Here is a 19602-nt window from a genome sequence, read left to right on the forward strand (position 1 = left end):
CATTTAAATTTTCAGGACAAGCTTTAAGGATGTTCCCTTTTTTTCTTCTTGCATCACTGCTACCATTATCAAGCAATATTCTCTCCTCCAGTAACCTGATACTCTGTTAACTTACATCCTTTACTGAATATTTACTGTACTTTACCAGTGGTTGAAAACAAATGAGTGTTTCATGCAGTCTCATCAGTTTGGCAAAGAATATTCTAAACTGTGAGTAATCGCCTTTTATTTATAATCAGAATAGTACTTTTATCAAAAGATTAATTACTACACCATCAAGCATTTAGATCTGTAAAAAGGGAGGACATATATGAGCCAAAGTAATTTTGGGGAGTAATGCTTTTAAAAAGCTTAGGTTTTTAAGTGTTTAACTGGTTCTACTGTATTTGATCCTTATGATCCTCACATTTTTGGCTTCAGTTACTCTTTACAATGCTGAACTTTGGTCTATTTACTGCATAATTGAATGTAGAACTTGGCATAGTGAGGAAGGGTTAGAATCACTGACAATACTAAAACCCTTCGCATTTCTCGTGTGGGCATCACAGGGACAGAAAGTCAGGAAAATCCCCTTTTTGGATTAAATAAATATAAAGTTTAAGTGTCGTACTTTCTCACTGTATCAAAATCAAAAGCATACACAGCAGTGGAGGCCCGTCTATGGGGGGTGCATGGTGCACCCCCCCCCCCCCCAGGCAGCCACAAAAAAAAAATCTTTTTTTTTAAACTGGCCCTTTAACCACTTCAGCCCCGGACGATTTTACCCCCTTCCTTACCAGAGCACTTTTTTAGATTTGGCACAGCGTCGCTTTAACTGACAATTGTGTGGTGATGCGACATTGCAACCAAACAAAATTGACGCCATTTTTTCCCACAAATAGAGCTTTCTTTTGGTGGTATTTGATCACCTCTGAGGTTTTTATTTTTTGCGCTATAAACAAAAGAAGAGTGCCAATTTTGAAAAAAAACACACAATTTTTTACTTTTTGCTATAATAAATATCCCATTTAAAAAAAAAAAATGTTTTTCCCTCAGTTTAGGCCAATACGTATTCTTCTACATATTTTTGTTAAAAAAATCGCAATAAGCGTATATAGATTGGTTTGCGCAAAAGTTATAGCGTCTACAAAATAGGGGATATATTTATGGCATTTTTATTTTTATTTTTTTTACTAGTAATGGCGGCGATCTGCGATTTTTTTCATGATTGCGACATTGTGACAGACATATCGGACACTTTTGACACATTTTTGGGACCATTCACATTTACACAGCGATCGGTTCTATAAAATTGCACTGATTACTGTGTAAATGTGACTGGCAGGGAAGGAATTAACACCAGGGGGCGCTGCAGGGGTTAATATGTTCCCTATGAGTAATTCTAACTGTGGGGGGAGGGGACTCACAAGGGGAGGCGACCGATCGGTCTTCCTCTGTACTGGGAACACACCATCGGTCTCCTCTCCACTGACAGGACGTGGATCTGTGTGTTTACATACACAGATCCACAGCCCTGCTGTGTTCCTGGGCAATTGCGGGTTCCCGGCTGACATCACGGCTGCTGGGCACGCGCACCAGGTGGTCGGGAATGGGAGGACGTCATATGACGCCCACCCAGGATGGGAGATCCCATCTGTGGGCATCATATGACTATGGGTGGGTAGGGAAGTGGTTAAAAAAATACAAAAAAAGTTTCTTAAGTGCACTGTGTTCAGACGGATACGGTGCACTATGGGAAGCGCCGCGTCAATGCAATCATGAGATTGCAGATGCGTCGCTTCACTTACAGGCTTTTATCCCGCCTTGCGGTGCTTTCCAAAGCACTGAGTAGCTTCCGTCCAGCGCTCATAGTATCTATTACTACGGCCGGGCAGTTTTAGTGACATCTGAGTTAGATGTAATTTCCTGTTTTCTTTCTCCCATTATTCCCGAGACAGAGAGAAAATATGAGGAGTGGACTTCTCCATCGCCGCTGCCTGTGGAAGGAGACACCACAGGAGAGGACAACAGCAAGGTAAGTACTGCTGTGCTCCCCCGGAGAATGGGGGGTATTTGAAGTGACACAGGCTGCATTTGGTGGAACACAGGCTGCATTTGGTGGGAAACAGGCTGCATTTGGTGGGAAACAGGCTGCATATGGTGGGACACAGGCTGCATTTGGTGGAAAATTGTAAAGAAGTGTAACACTGTGCTGACCAAAAATGTAATTGAAGTGAACAAACCAAAAACAATACTAGCTGCTGCAACTGAATTATGTACGATACCCATTCCAAACAACAATACAAATACTTATTAGCTGCTCTGAAAGATTACAAACATAAATTGCCTCAAAATACCAATGAGACTAGTGAGACATTTGAGCATTGAATCTAGATGAAAACATTCAAACCAATCAGTGAAATGACATAACTTGAAAACAAAAAATAAATAAATAAACCAATAAATGAATAATACAGTCCTGGAAAAAACAGTCCAAAATCAAAGTTCCACTAGGTATAATTGGATCCTTAATGGTCTGTTTAATGGTGACACCACGCAAAAATACCCAAGAAGCAGTGACAAGTTCCAATAGAGTCCTCCACCACTATTCACACTGCCGCTTACCAGATTTGGAGATCTCTTTTTAGGGAGATCTGCAAAAGCTTGTGACTCCTTTCCCAGTCAAGGATTCTATGTGAGGTTAGAAGAGTGGTCCCCTCTATAGCATCTCAGGTGGTAGCAAGATATTTTAGGCAACGCTCATCCCCTATGTAAAAGATAGAAGAGCCTCCATAGTGTAAATCTTATAGAAAGTATTTATTAAAGGATAAAAATATCGCACTTACAAACATTCATTCGTTGTATGCTTATTAAAAAACATTAAGCCGGCCGGCTCTTGGTCGCTGCCCGTGTCTTCTGGGACCAGCGTGGTATGCGGTGACGTCAGCACGTCGCTCCTCCCTATGCCGTTTCATCACAGTTGACTTCTTCCAGGGGCACGGGCGGCATGCTGACTCACCTCCATATAAACATACACGGACACGGAAGGGAACGCCCAGCACTGAACTCCTGGCAATCCTCTGCAAATCCGCCATTCACTAAGTGGGCAATTACCTTAACAGCTATGCCACCCCCTAGTGGTCTCCAATTGAATGCATGTTACAGCTCCTATACAGCTCTGTGTGCTAGTCCATATCAGTACAGGTAGACAAACAGGGACTATATTAATTCTAAACTCTGATCAAAAAATATATAAAATTAAGTATAAAAACCAAGGATATAAGAGGAAGAATATAAGAAGAGAACATCAGTGAGTTAATTTGGCCTTAAAGGTAAACAAATCACTGGGCTATGGTTCGTCTCCATCTGCGAATTTAATTCCCAAATGGAAAACGGATCATCATTATCTAAATGTTTTCCTAATATTATAAGGAATTAATTCTACAGTGATTAGGGGAGAAACAAATATTTATTTCTAAAAAGTAAAATCCATAAAATAACATTTAAATAAATAAAATAAGTGAATTTCATTTGTATATATTCTTTTTAAACATAAAATTAGGGTACCCCAACTCTTCAGAGCAGTATAACTACCCAAATTTAATAAAATTTCATAAGATTCAGCAGGAATTCAGCGCTAGTTCACATATGGGTTCAGCCAATATCAACAAGGGCCAATTCACATAAAGATCCCTGTAAAAATTCAACTATTATCGATAAATGCATTGACATCTGTCTAGACATTGAGGCCATAGGGGGTGTAACACCATACCTTGTATATCCACATCATTTCTAACCTGGAAAGTTCCCTAACTAGGGAACTCCCCCTCCAGTGGGCACTATATTTGTCAATCCCTAAGAATAATGTGTTAGCTGAATTGCGATTATGGTGAATCGCATAGTGCTTGGAGACAGAATGGTACTTAAAACCATTCTTGATTTTAGTAATGTGTTCCCCCAAGCGAACCTGCATGGATTGCTTGGTTCTACCAATATATTGGTGCCCACACGGACATTGTAACAAATAAACAATGCCCGTTGAGCTACAGGTAATGAATGACTCTATCTTGTGTGTAGCTGATGTACTAGTGCAAACAAAAGACTCTGTCTTTCTTTGTTTGCTTACATTCAGTGTGCAGACCTGACACCTGCAACACTGAGGGTATCCAGAAACATTTTGGAAAAAGGAGATCTTTTTGTTGGCGGGATTCACTACATTAGGGGAAATCCTATCCCTAAGGGAAGGGCCCCCCCTAAAAATCACCTGCGGTTGTATTGGTAGAAAGGTTTTAATAATTCTATCATTTCCCAAAAGATGCCAGTGTTTCTGGAGAATTTTCTTAATACAATAATGTTGACTTGAAAAGGTGGTAATAAAAGGTATAATCGGTCTCTCTCGTGTTTTTCTATTCATAGAATCATCTGAGAGTAAAGTAGTCCTATCAATATTTGCCACCTCCTCCAATGTTTTCTCCAATAAATTAGTCTCATAACCCTTCTCCTCCAGCCTGTCTTTAAGAATCCCTGCCTGAACCCTATAGTCCTCCAAAGTTGTACAGTTCCGTCTCATCCTGATGAACTGACTCTTGGGGATTGATTTAAGCCAAGAGTCATGATGGCAACTCCCCAAGTATATGCAGGCATTCCGGTCTGTCTTTTTAAAGTAGGAGACCATCTTAAAGATACCCTCATCTTTCGAGATAGTAATATCCAGAAAGTTAATTTTCTCCAAACTTGCCTCATGTACAAATTTGATGCCCCTATCGTTCTCATTTAAAGAGCAAAAGAAGGCATTCAACTCCAGAGCGGTCACCTCCCATAGGAGGAGGACGTCATCTATATACCTGGCCCAGAACCGTAAGTGTGGGTTTTGGCCCCTGTTTTTTCCAGGACTGTATTATTCATTTATTGGTTTATTTATTTTTTGTTTTCAGGTTATGTCATTTCACTGATTGCTTTGAATGTTTTCATCTATATTCAATGCTCAAATGTCTCAGTAGTCTTATTGGTATTTTGAGACAATTTATGTTTGTAATCTTTCAGCGCAGCTAATAAGTATTTGCATTTGGTGGAACATAGGCTGCATTTGATGGGACACATGCTGCATTTGGTGGAACACATGCTGCATTCGGTGGAACACAGGCTGCATTTGGTGGGACACAGGCTGCATTTGGCGGGACACAGGCTGCATTTAATGGGACACATGCTGCATTTGATGTGACACAGGCTGCATTTGATGTGACACAGGCTGCATTTAATGTGGCTGCATTTGATATGACACAGGCTGCATGTAAGGAGGGACTCTGCTGGGGGCACCTGATGTAAGGACAGACTCTGCTGGGGACACCTGATGGCATCTGGTGGCAGGCGACATGGCTAGTGACATGCTCAGGTCTCCCACTGATTCTGCATTATGGTGACCTCCGCCCCTCTCTGAAGCATGGGAATACACTTATTACAATTTGTTTTACCAAAAATATGTAGAAGAATACATATCGGCCTACACTGAAAAAAAAGTTGTTGTTTTTTTTTTTTAAAAAGGGGGGGGGGGGATATTTATTGTGGCAAAAAGTGCAAAATAATGTGTTTTTTTTTTCAAAATTGACGCTTTTTTATTATAGAAAAAAGTGCAAAATAATGTGTTTTTTTTCAAAATGTACACTTTTTTTTGTTTATAGCGCAAAAAATAAAAACCACAGAGGTGATAAAATACCACCAAAAGAAAGCTCTATTTGTGGGAACAAATTTTTTTGGGGTGCAATATTGCATGACTGTGCAATTGTCAGTTAAAGCAATGCAGTGCCAAATTGCAAAAAGTGCTCTGGTCAGGAAGGGAGTAAATTCTTCCAGGGCTGAATTTAATTTACTCAATTTCATTTCAGACCATTCTGGCAGCTTGGGACAAGCAGGCTCATTCTCTGGACCATCATATATGTCTGACCAACAAAACCAGATTTGACCTAGCCTGTTGGATCATGAGTCCAGTGCTTTGGTCAAAGAACTTCTCATTGGTTTCCATGAAATATGCCAGTCTGTTGGGCTGGGGAGGAGTCCCACATAATCTTTTTGTGCAAGGAGTTTGGTCAGAGGAAGCTTGTTTCCCGATTAATAACCTGGTGATCAGAACAATTCAGTTCTCCCATCAATGCTGAATCTCTTGGTAGTGAAGCAATCTAACTAGGAGCCTCATACAATGCCACTGCAGTGGCTAACATCAACCATCAGGGAGGAAATAAAAGCCAGGCAGCTTGAAGAGAAGCAGATTAGATCCTGGTGTCATGATTAGGGGTCAGGCTCGAAGAACAGTTGTTGTAGCAGGACTACCCCCAACCAGCAGGATAGGTACACAGGAAGTCACCCTGGCAGATAACCTGGAGCTCCTGATGGTGGAGATGGATTTTTCTGCATGTTAGTAGCAGCCAGTAGCGGTCCTCAGAATCACCCCACCAAGGGGTGATCAAGCCAGGGTTCAGTAGAGGATAAGCAGGTAAGGATCAAACAGAAGCATAGTCAGTAAACAAGCCAAATGTCAGTAAAGAGTAGTTGCAGGGTAGGATCATCAGAAATGTAGTTGAGGAACAAGCCAAGGGCCGATAACAAGTGGTTGCAAAATATTGACAGCATTATGGAAGAGCGAGATACTGACTGAAGAGAGCACAATAATCTGACAAACAGGAAATGCAAAGACATGACCTACTCTAAATCAGAAAGTTCATGGGAGGAGCAAATAGTTCAAAGTTCAGCAAAAGTCAAGGAACAAGGCAGGGTTGTCCAATGTATCAGATAGGGTGCTGTCCAGCATCTCAGGTAGCTCAGCCAGAAGAGTCCCCTGGATGTCTTAGGGCCAGGTTTGGGAGGAAACCTCTGGTGGAATTCTCTTATTAATCTAGTGGTATGAACATTCAGGCTCTCAAGAATTTTCTTCTGGCCCATATCCTTCCCATTGAACCAAATGTTCTAATTTGTTCCTAACGATCCTGGAACAAAAACTGTTCTGCGCAACAAATTCTTCTTCACCCTGTACCTCAACAGGTGGAGGAGGTGAAAGAATTCTTCCTTAAAAATTGAAAAAAATTGAAAAGATCTTCATGAAATGGTTTGAGTAGTGATATGTGAAAAACTGGGTGAAAGTTCATACTGTTGGGAAGTATTAAGTGAAAGATTACTAGGTTAATTTGAGTAGAAATCTGGAATGGTCCTATAAACTTTTGGCCCAACTTTGCAGATGGAACATGGACCTTCAGATTTTTGGTCGATAACCAAACTTTATCACCCATATGAAAAGTAGGAAGTGATCTGCGATGTCTATCAGCAGCCTTCTTGTAACATTCCTAAGTCTCCCTCAAAGTCTCAATCAATTTCTCCTGAATCTAATGCACTGTTGTTAATCTGTTGGTAACAGAATTTATTGGAGTTGAGATAGGGAGATCAGGAATAAAAACTGGATGATACGATGGTTAGTAAAAAAGGTTTTTGAGAAGTGGAGCTACCATATGTTTAGAATTGTTATAAGCAAACTTTGCTGCACGAAGATATTCCACCCAGTCATCCTAAAGATAACTTACAAAACATTGAAGGTCAAGGTTTGATTGGTCCTCTCGGTCTGACCATTAGACCAAGGATGAAAAGCAGTGGACAGATTAACTGTTAAACCTAAAGCTGAGCAAAAGCTTTTCCAAAATTTTGACGTAAACTGTACGCCTCCATCAGATACCACTATGTAGTTAAATATTTTACAAACCATTAACTCTGCAGTTTGTTCAGCAAAGGGTACCCCCTTAACTGGTATAAATTGAACCATATTAGTGAGACGGTCGATGATAACCAAATGGTGGTCATTTCTTTTGAGGGAGGCACATCTACCACAAAGTCCATGGAAATTGACCCCCATGGTCTGGATAGAACAGAGAGTGTCTGGAGCAAACCCAAAACTGAAGCTCGGGGAGTATTATTGTGTGCACAGGCCAGGGACAAGGCCACGTAGTGTTTGACATCTTATAGCCAGGCCACCAAAAGGAACATGACAAAAGTTCTTCAGTCTAAGAAATCTCAAAATGCAAGTTTTAAGTCATGAACCAACCCGAGGGGTTCAAACTGAGCGATTTTTTGCGGTATTGAGACATTGGGATGGACACATCGGGCACTTTTGACATATTTTTGGGGACCATTGAAATTTATACAGCGATCAGTGCTATAAAAATGCACTGATTACTGTGTAAATGACACAGGGAATGGGTTAACACTAGGGGGCGATCAAGGGGTTAATTGTGTGTTCCCTTACTGTGTTCTAACTGTATGAGGATAGGACTGAGTAGGAGAGAAGTCATTTTGCTGTTCTTACATAGTAGGAACAAATGACATGTCTCCTCTCCTCTGACAGCACAGGGATTTTTGTGTTTACACACACAAATCCCCACGCTGGTGCTTGTGCACCACCGGGCACTCACATCGGTTCCCCCGCCGGGCAGCGTGTGCACCCCCTGGTGGCTCTTAAAGAAACCCTGTACCTGTTCGGTGTTTCTCGCAGGGGAGCCATTCTGCCCCCGAATATGTACATGAGCCAGTCAGGAACCGGTTAAAGCAATCAAGATATAATCACAGCTATGAGGCTGCAGATAAAAAAACCCTAGTAACCATTTCCCCTCCCTGCCTCCTCACCCAAATACTTACCTGAGTCCTCTCTCAATCCAGCACTGTCCCATCTACAGCAGAGCTTCTCTCTTTTCCTAGTCTCACCCGAGACTCTGAGAGCAGTGAGAGCCATTATGTGAGGTAGGAGCAGGGGGAATAGCCAAGCTGCTCTATGTGTCTATGGATGCACACAGCCTGGCTGGGGAGCACACCGGCATGGGTGTCCCTATAGCACACAACTGGCTAAGGTACTTCCATAGCCCATGGCTTGTAGGAAGAAGGTGAAAACAGCACAGGTGGGGGACCACCAATAAAGAGGTAAAAGATCCCTCTGTACATGATCATTGGCATTGCACAGAGAAGGTAAGTATAAGCATTTTTTATTTGAAAAAAATTGCCTTTAGAACCACTTTACACTGATGTTAAGAAGATTATACACACAGGTGAAGTCATTATTATATCGCTTTTTTATTTATAGATGGGGAACGGTTAGTAATTCTATCAGGTCTATAAATAGGGGACAGCTTTTCAGGCCAGCAAGTAGGAGTTGAGGGAAATGAGGACCCCTTAGTATAAAATTCAAATCTATCTAAAGTTGGATACACACAGGCCGAAAACAGTCATTTCGGCAAGAACCGGGTGACTTTAAGCCCATGTGTACAGCTTCCGGCTCTACAGAAACCAGCCTTATGGTAGGCTTTGTTAAACAGGCATGTGGGAAAACCATCATTCAATTAGCTCTGGCAGTCAATGGAAGCGAGTGCTAATCATTGTGTTCTGGCAAGGGGGCAGAGTAGGGGAGATCCCCGCACTAACATTGCTTGTGTTAGTATGGCAATCTCTCCGTTTTTTTTTCTTTCAGCCTGTTGGGTTGAACAAAAAAGAAAACTTCTTATGTGTATCCCACATAAGAGTGATATAATATGACAAATGATATCACTGGTCCTAGTGAAGGAAGAATTCAAATTAAAAAGACTACAGAGACTGGGTGAAAGTTGGGTGCATCTATCAGAATCTATAATGGTGATTCATCCGGAGCATAGATCTTTACTAGTGAGGCTATTTGACCAGATGAGTCATTTTTTTTATATTGGACTCCACAACCCCCCAGTTCACTTGCATGGACAGTAAAGACAACCAATTCATTCAAATTTTCTTCAGAGCCTGCTGGGACAAGATGTATAACATTGTATAAAAAAATGTAGTTAACCTCCTACAGTAATTAAAATCAACAGCACATCAGTCCATTTGTACCTTTCCAATACCTGGAAAAGTGACCAAGGAATTGGTCACATGGTCTCTGCCAGAAAAACATTGGAAGGCTGACATGAAGGCAGAGCTGATTAGTTAGCAGCACTGGCTGAACAATCTCATACAACTTTTTTGAGGTTTTTCTGTGTCTTACATTTAGAATAGCCAGACACAAGGAGCATGTTTTTGGTTATGCCATTTTAAATAAATATCAGTTATATATTATTAAAATGGTATTTATGTTCAATACGCCTAATATATGTTTACTCCAGTACAGCATAACTCTATTCCGTTCTTTGTTAATGTAGTTCCTGTATTTTGTATTTGTCCAATGTAAGAATGAAATGTGTATGCTTCAGGGAATAGTAATCGCTCATTCATTTCACACCACATTTTTATGTCTGCGTTTGGATAATAGTCATTGGATCAGAATGCCAAAATAATTTTTTTTTTGGAGCAGCATCTGGATATTTGGCAGTATTTTCAGTTAGTTTCATTGGTGGCTTCGAGCTTCTATTCACATCTGTCCGGCTACTAACGAACATTATTTTTGGGGCAGATTTTTAATGCAATATATCTTTTGCAAAGTTCAAGAGTACTCAAGAGAAGTTTGACATTTTTATGTTTTTTCTTATCTGAATTGCTCTCCCTAAAACATTTTAGATCTCCTTAAATTTAAATCAATCTTCAGAATGGAATGATTTGAAACATTCTTGTTCTTTGCAATGATGGCAGAGTCTGGGTACTGTGGACTGAACAAGATCAATTCAATTATATTCATCTCCATCACCAATCATTAAACAATGCAAGATTTGCATTCTGTTTCAATTTTCACCATTTCAATATAAATAATGTGCCTACTTCTAAAGTCAACAGATTGAATGAACTCAGTCTATGATTTGTTAAAATGACAGATATCTCTAACAGACAATCAAAATCCCTTAGAGTTTTGCTGAGGTGTTTCAATGCAAGAGTCAGTCTGTAGATTAATATGTATTATTGTACCACAAGGAGAGGTCTACTTAAAAAAAAAAACAGCACTTAAAGAGGAACTGCAATGTATCTGACAACTACAAACCAAAAACCCTATTTAATAAATGTTTTATTTTTCTGAGAAATCACCTGAAAAACACCCCTTGTCATTTCTTGCTGTGGCCATCTTGAATAAGGGCATTCATGTAGCATTTACTTCCTGGAATCCATTTGTCCTTAGCTCATGCATGCAGGCAGAGGGTGTGCTTATCTGAGAAAAGCCTTCCCCCTTTCTGAAGACTGCTGGTATGTATGACATCATTAGCCTAGGCCCGGAAAACCAGAAAGTAACTGAGAAAAGGTAAAAAAAAGAAAAAGTTTTAATACATGTAAATATAATATACCTTACTATCTATTCACTTATGCTAGCAGCAAATAATTTAACAGGAGCGTTGTGTGAGTTTTGGAAATATGGTGGGCTTCATGCGTTTTCCTTTTTTTTCTGTGGTGTTTTCCCTTTAAAGAAAAGTTCAGGATTAAAATATATATACTCATTCTTACCCAGGTGGATGCAGCATTGATGTGATGCTGCAACTGTCCCCCACTGCCTGTACACCTGAGAACTGAGGGACCAAAGACCGCTGATCACTTTGTTTCCAGTCCTCAGTGAGCAAAGAGTGGTGACTGTCAGTCATCGGCTCTCTGTTCTGCCCATCCAGTGCTCACTGGAGCTCCAGGCTGTGGAGGGGGCAGGAGCAGCTGGCTTAGTCTCCCAACATTGCATTGGGAAGCTGAGCCAGCTGCCGGTCAGGCATCTGGATGGATCCTGACATTAAAGTTGGGATCCCTCCAGAGCCTTGCCTGGCTAAGTGACATCAGTGGACAACAAACTTAAGCCTGCCGTCAGCTAAAAATGGGTCAGAGGAGTGCAGAATGAAGTGCACTCCAGTGACCCATAGGAGAAGTAGGGCCAAAAAAACTATGGCCCTATTCTCCTTTAAATTAATATTGGGGGGAGGGGCATACATAATATTTTTTTGTAGGTTCCTTTTAAAATCCCTAACAGACCTGGCTGGGTGGGTATGAGTCATGGTTGTTAGGATGGTGGTGGCTGCCAGCTTCCTCACAACCGACCTGAGAGGAAGCTGCCGCATTGAGGAGAACAGTAACATAATAGCTTTTGTTTTAGCTACTATGACAAGAATGTAAAATCAACCAGAATACAATCAGGACAGTAAAGTAATAGCTTTTTATCTACTGTCTACACTACATGACTACATACCTATGTAATATTTTAACTACTGTGTTTTTTTACCAATATTTTTGGAACACAAATACTACTAGCAATAAAAGTGCACAATAACTAGAAAAATCCATTCCAATTTGCCTTCACCAAGTCCATTGTAAATGTCTTCTTTCATTTGTAATTTGTAAATTTTATGAAAAGAGAATCAGCCAACAAATCATTTTACCTATATGCAGTGTTAAAAATGCTGTTCATATTACATTCATTGTATAAAAAGTTTATTTTGTCAAGGAAATTGCTAAACGTTATCCTTTTTTTTCCTATATTTGGGGTTCTATATTGAAAATATAGGCAAATTACTAGGCAAGAGCCGTTGAACGTAATTTTTTTAAATTATTTTATTTTGAGAAACAGCCTTAGTATAATACTGGCACAATAGGTAATAGGGAGTCTTTTTTTTTTAGGTACTATGGCATAGTGTAGGAGTTAGCAGCACCTGGTAGACAATATATTTATGCAGGGAATGGGGTAAGTATTAGAGTTTTGGAGGGGTTTTAGCAGGCAGATATGTTGGATAGGGCAATAGCAGTCAATGGTGTAGCAATGGTGGTTTTTCTATATATTATTAAAGTGTATGAAACACCCCTACAAAAATTCCTGGTAGCTTATTGTTTTCTCATTACAGAGGGAGTTTTATCTACGAAGACCTTTTTTTCTTTGGTTTTCATTCATTGATTCTGCCAATAAGGAACTTCTTGTTTTTGACAGCATTCAAAGAGGATGTAGGGTTGATTCAATAAAGACGAATGTGCTGTACACTTTGCAAAGGAATTTTTCCTTAGCTTAGTGAATGTGATGAAAATTCACTTTGCAAACAATACCTAATCATGTACAAAGAAATGTAATTAAATGATTGGATGATGGAAGAAGAGCTTCACCTCGTTCACTATGCTAAGGGAAAATCATCTTGCCAATTGTAAATTTCCTTGCAATGTGAACAGCCTATTTTCTATCAGTAAATCAACCCATGTGCCTCTGCAAGAGCAGTGTTGTTACCCGAATGCCCTGTGCACACAAGATTACCGGACGAATCATCGTCTGTTTTTTTTGCATGCTAATCTCACGTTGAATCTGGTGAATTTCACGAAAATTCTTGGACAACGGAATAAAAATTCGGAAATTATGTAATGTGTTGTAATGCATTTGTATTTTCGAACAACAGCTGTGCTGATTAAATGAAAATCACACGATCTGGCATCGTACGAATTTTTTTTCCATGCATGTCAGATGAACTGTCCTGACTGGCTTTCGAAAGCTCTGTACTAACGATCCAATTATCGTATGATCATTTGAATTTGCCATTTTTTTAAAGATGTGTATTCTACTGGTTGGCTGGGCCCTGGCACATGTGTGATACAAGCTTACTTGAATAGCTTCCAGCTTCTGTTTTGTTCATTTTGATCATGCACATGCATAAAATATCAAAACTATATAAATACTGTAAATAAATAAATTTAAACATTTTCCATAAAAGTTATGGTGGATAATTTTGTACATTTGTAGGGATGACAACACTATTATTCACACTGAAGATTCTTTCAGACATAACACTGGAGGCTAGGCAAACAACAATCTAGATGGTAAAGTATTCCATCTCAGGCCACTGGTCTAGCTTGCACACCCCATAATCCATGAAGATATGTTTTAGCATCCAGTTCTGGAAAGTAGGCAATTTATATTTTGACCAGTTTTTGAAGACGCTTTATATAATATAATGATGACATCATTCATGCTTCAATGATCCCTGCTGATACATTTTGTAACCTCCTTTAAGGGACTTTAATAGGTGACATCATGTGTTTTTTATCGGTCTGAGTTCTGATAAACACATGCTTCTTACCTTGATACAGTGGTATATAATGCAATCAATAACTGCAATTCAGTCTCCATAGAAAAAATGGTCAAGCATTTCCAAGGAGGAATACCAGTATATAGCAATGTTATAAATGAAACTGTAAAAGGAAAGATTGCACTTTATGTTGTATTTCTTTGTCCAGAAAATAGATTATGTGATTTAAGTAAGTGCAGCTGTTTTTGCCATGACCAATACTTTTTAAAACATGGATTTATTTTTTATGTGGTCTAAACAATGGGAATTTGTCGGTTTGTCTACAAACTGAGAAGCCTAGGCAGCATTCCAGGTTATTAGTGATTTATTGTACAGGTTATGTAAGAGAGAGAATAATAGGGTTTAATGCTAGCCACACATGTTACAATCTCTGTGTGGTTTCATTTACATTTACCAAAACTGTACAATGTGAAGGCTTACCTTTACAATTTATAAAATTTGCATCCAAAAGCTTTTATACTAAATAGTCACAAGTAGATATAAAGGAGATTACACAATCACATTTTGACATGTGTGGGCAGCTTAAGAGCTGAGACAGTATAGCACACTTCTAGTTATGTGGTAGGCTGCTAGGTAAATTTTCTTTTTGGGCTCTTCTGTAGTCAGTGGATTCGTTGCTGATTGTGTTGTACTATCAGGATTTCACAGGCTGCGGACCTGATTGTTTCTCCTTGCCTTCTGGAAGGCTCCAGAACATAGAAGTGGAGCAGATTAAATACATAGCCTAAATATGTATGGCGTTTTGGCCAGCCCCTGGGGAGGTGTGCCCATCTGCAGAGCACACAAATAGCCTGGGGTCTGAAGCAGTCTTGCTTTTCTCCAAAAGGAGATGTTCCCAGCCTGGGGGGCTGATGCCCTTCCAGGTAGCCTAGCTGAAATTTACCTGAGCTCATTGAGGTCCCAGCTATGCTAAATCTGGAGGGCCTGCTTTCTAAGAATTTCTGAAACTAAACAAGGGAATAACATCAAGGATCCCGGTCCGGAGATTTCACTAAGGAAGTGTCTAGCTGATACTAGAAGAAGGCTTCCAAGTATCCAGGGATCTTGTGAGTACACACCTGAGTCCAGGATCTGTGTGACAGTTGCTGCTATCCCTTGTGCGCTAATACTAAGGCTTGCCTGGACTGGGACTTTGCATATGGTGTCCCAGTGCTGTCCATTTACTGGGCTTTTATAAAAGTGGTTGTATACCCCTAATGCGAAAGTTATACCTATAGGTAAGCCTATAATAAGGCTTACCTATATGTTCTGTAAATATCTTCTAAACATGGGCCATTTAGGAGATATTTACCATCATTGGCGCATGCGTGGTGAAGAAATGGCCCTCCATGTCGTTTCTTCACTAGCAAGTGCCGCGACTGATGTCATGGCACTTGCGTCTCCAGGCAGTCACAGAGACGGAGTCTGCAGCCCCAGAAGGAAGAGGGATGAAGATGGATGCGGCCACCAGTGGGCGCTTTGTTTGCAGGTAAGTGGCACATAATGGGCTAGGATACAATGCATCCTAGCCCATTATGCTTTTACTTTGCAGGGGGAAACAGAGGAAGTAAAACTCATAAGAGTTTACTTCCTCTTTAAAGGGACTGTTCAAAGAAGTAGCTGCAGAGTGAGGAGTGCCTCTAACTGCTCAGGGTTTCTGGAGTATCCCACAACCCCCTGTGCCCCTTCCAAGTTTGTCCAGAAATAAGTATAGAAAAGGCAACCCCTAGAATGTTCATTGAGCCAGAAGAATGAACACTGCTGTGTGCCTGGCTGCTGCTACACTAGTGAGGAGAGGAACTTTTGACAAATTAGCGTGCCCTTTTGGAGGTGAGTAGAGAAAGAACTGGGTTAATATACCCCTCAACATTAGAACTTGAGAATGAGTGACACTACAAGGAGAAGTTGATCTGCGTGTGGTGTGCCATGGAAAAAAATGGATGTGGTCAATTACACTAAATGTTGGGTGTATCCCTCAAATCCCCTCTACTAGAACAAATCTCTCCCCTTCCCAAACAATCACCAATACTAATTCTCTTCCCTCCAAACAAATGCTCTTATCCCCAGCACAAATATTTGCTATCAGAACGCACCACCAAATTTACATACCTCAGACACTCCTTTCAGGCTCCCTCTTATGTTATGTCATGAGACATATCAAAGATGAGGAGGAGCTACAGTGGTTGGGGATGTGGGTCATGTGCTATAGGTGCTCAGTGATAGCATTCCCCTTCTAGCACTGCAGTATAAATTAGTGGAGCCAAGTTTCAGGACTCATACCAGCATTTGGCTCCAGAATCCATCCTGGATGAACAGGACACCAGATTTTGTTGAAATTCCAGGACAGTCCCACAGGATCTTGATGCATGTAATGTTTAGTTGATAATTTTCTGCCCAGCTCCTTAAATTTTTCAATCAAAGATGTCAGGGGGATGATGGAAAACAGGGCCACCCACTGAAAGATTTTCAGACAGTTTATCAAGAACCGATGAATTTGCCAAAACAGTGTACTGTATTTTCTGGCGTATAAGACTACCTTTTACACTTAAAAAAAATGCCCAAAAATCAGGGGTCGTCTTATACGCCGGGTATACAATGCTGTCCAATGGATGTCAGCCCCCAAATGTCTGCTAATACTGTATGTGGCTTCAGCTACAAACAGTATACGCCGTTGAGCCAATCCCGGCGAGCGATGTATTCTAATAATGAATACAGAGCCTGCTTGGATTGGAGTAACAACCTCTGCCAATCCGAGCAGGCTACATAGAGTAGCCTGTTCGGATTGGCTTTGAGAGAGAGAGAAGCAAGGGCTGATGATGCTACAGCCTCTGCCAATCCAAGCAGGCGTTGTATTCATTAAAATAATACACCGCTCACCATACTTCCCTGGGTAAATCCATTCACTGATCTCCTACTACTATACATCCTGCTGTTTGCCTTTGAGGTCCCAGGCACCCAAGAGGGACAGGTAAATCTGGGACATATGACAGGGGGGTTATTAAATGCATTTTGGTGGACAATTCCCATAGAAAGTAACCCAAAAGTGGTATAGGTGTGGTTAGTGAAAAATTCTACTTTCCAGTGTTGTGGCATTAAATAGATCTCTATTTGTGTTATTATTGTTTGATTTACTTGATGACATATCACAGCATGGCGGATGAGTAGTTGGCATTCTTGCTTTGTGTTAATGGTTCTAATGTTTTTTTTTAAAAAGGTGTTGCCTCAGAAGGGGGGTAGTCTTATACCGCGAGTATTTCCCAAAACCTATGTTTTCACTTGAAAAATAGGGGGTCGTCTTATACGCCCAGTCGCCTTATACGCCGGCAAATATGGTATGGCCAGATTAAATATTATGTGATTGTAGTATTCTGAGAATTACTATGTAGGGATATGTTGCTAATATCACAGTGTTATGTATAATTATGTACTAGCATTTTCTGTCTCAGATGGGATGGCTCACAAAAGCCAAGGAAATGGAGAGAGAGACAGAGAATTGAGCCACATGGCCTTATACACACAGGGGTTGCTACTGCTGCTGTATTTTCACCTAGATTAGATGCAGAGATTATTATGCAACTATTCATTTGTTGTAATTAGGGATGGGCGAACGGTTCGCTGAGTGTTTGTCCCGATGAACACCCTGCAACGCACTAAGAGGCAGAAGCTGACTGCAGCATCCTTTACCACAGATGAGTTATCAGCTGTCAATGGGTTTCCCCACTGACGGCTGAATAATAAAAACAAAAAGTGCCAGTTAAAAAATTAAGAAAAAAATGGCGTTGGTTCCCGTGGGGTCCAGTGGGGTCCAGTGGGGTCCAGTGTGGTCCCATGGGGTCTGGTATGGATTTGGAGGGGAGCACCTCTACAAAAAAACACATACCAGATCATTATCCTGGCATGCAGCCCATCAGGTCAGGAAAGGGGGTTGAGTGAGTGTCCCCCTCCTGAACCATACCAGGCCACATGCCCTCAATATGAGGAGGTGGATGCTTTGGGCAGAGGCCCCTTCCCCAAAGAACTTTGTCCCATCTTGATAAAGACAAGGGCCTCATCCCCACAACCATAGCCGGTGGTTGTGCGGGTCTACAGGCAGGTATTTTTTTAGGAATCTGGCCCCCAGATCCCACGCCCACAATACAAATGAGTATCAGGTACATAGTACCCCTATCAATTCACCAAAAAAAGTGTACAAAAGTAATAAAAACAAGAGACAAGTTTTTGACAAATCCTTTTTTAAAAATCAATAAATATTTTCCCTTGATGTAAATCCATCGTCAATCATGCCGCCTGCTGACCTAGAAAAAATAAAAATGCTCCGCCTTCTGGGATGGCCTCCTGCCAAATGCCTCCTTTGCGCTTTGACAATTCTTATTTAGGTAAGAGGCAGAAAACATCACCCATGGACCCGCCCCCTTGCGACATCATAGACACAGCTTGCACCAGTCTGTGATGTCAAAAGGGATGGTGCCACTGGGTGACATAGCCAGGTGGCTCAGCCCCTTGCCTATTTAAGAAATGTCAAAGCGCAGAGAAGGAATTCAGAGGGAGGCCATCCCAGAAGGTGGAGCATGTTATTTGTTTTTTTTCAGGTCTGTGGGTGGTGTGATTGATGATGGTATATATAAAACAATGGTGCACTGCAATTAACTTTCTACTATAGTGCACAGACTCCCAAAAACAGTGATATAGTAATACTCAAAAGTGCATAAAGTGCTGAGTGGTAATAGCAAATGATATCTGCTAATGATGAAACAATATAAACAATAAGTGGTTGTCTTCAGTAACCAGTGTTGAGGGTAAACATCACCCCTCCAGACTCAAAAAAAAGCTAGTCCAGATAGCACTAGTCCCAAATACTAAATGATGGAATGGTTCATAGGGATAGGGGAAAAACAGTTCCTTGGTGCATTTCAGCAAGAGAGCTACTCATAGCCGGTATACACAGCAATAAGAATGCTCAGCTGATTCATCCCGCTCCTCCTCTCACCTTCACTGTTTATGATAATTGTCTCATTGGACAAAGAAAATAAATCAATAATTAGGCTCACAATCAAATGTTTGCTATTGTAATTGATGATGGATTTACATCGAGGGACACTATTGTTATATTTTTTAATAAAGGATTTGTGAAAAACGTGTCTCTTGTTTTTATTACTTTTGTAAACTTTTTTTGTGAATTGGTAGGGATACTACAGTATGTACTTGATCCTCATTCACATGGGGGGGCAGGGTCTGGGGGAGAGATTCCGATAAGCTGCCCCGCATTAGGAATAAAGACATCTGTGTGCAGCAGCTGCCCCCCTGCACCCCCTAATAGTTACCTGAGCCCCATCTCTCTCCAGCGATGTTCAAGAGTACCTCAGCTGTCCGAGAATGTCCTTATTGATTGGCTGAATGGACACAGGGAGCTGTGACTTATCTCGGGTGCCCCCTAGCAAGCTCCTCCATTTGACAGGATTAAGGGGTCAGGAGAGCCGAAGAGGGACCCGAGAAGAAGAGGATCTGGGCTGCCCTGTGCAAAACCATTACACAGAACAGGTAAGTGTAATATGTTTGTTATTTTTAGAGAAAAAAAAGGAGACTTTACAATAACTTTAAGGCCAACTGTCCATGACCACACCATGTGCTCTTTCAT

This window comes from Lithobates pipiens, unplaced genomic scaffold, assembly GCF_037356315.1.
Source record: "Lithobates pipiens isolate NorthernLeopardFrog02 unplaced genomic scaffold, aLitPip1_a1.2 Scaffold_13, whole genome shotgun sequence".
NCBI lineage: Eukaryota > Metazoa > Chordata > Amphibia > Anura > Ranidae > Lithobates > Lithobates pipiens.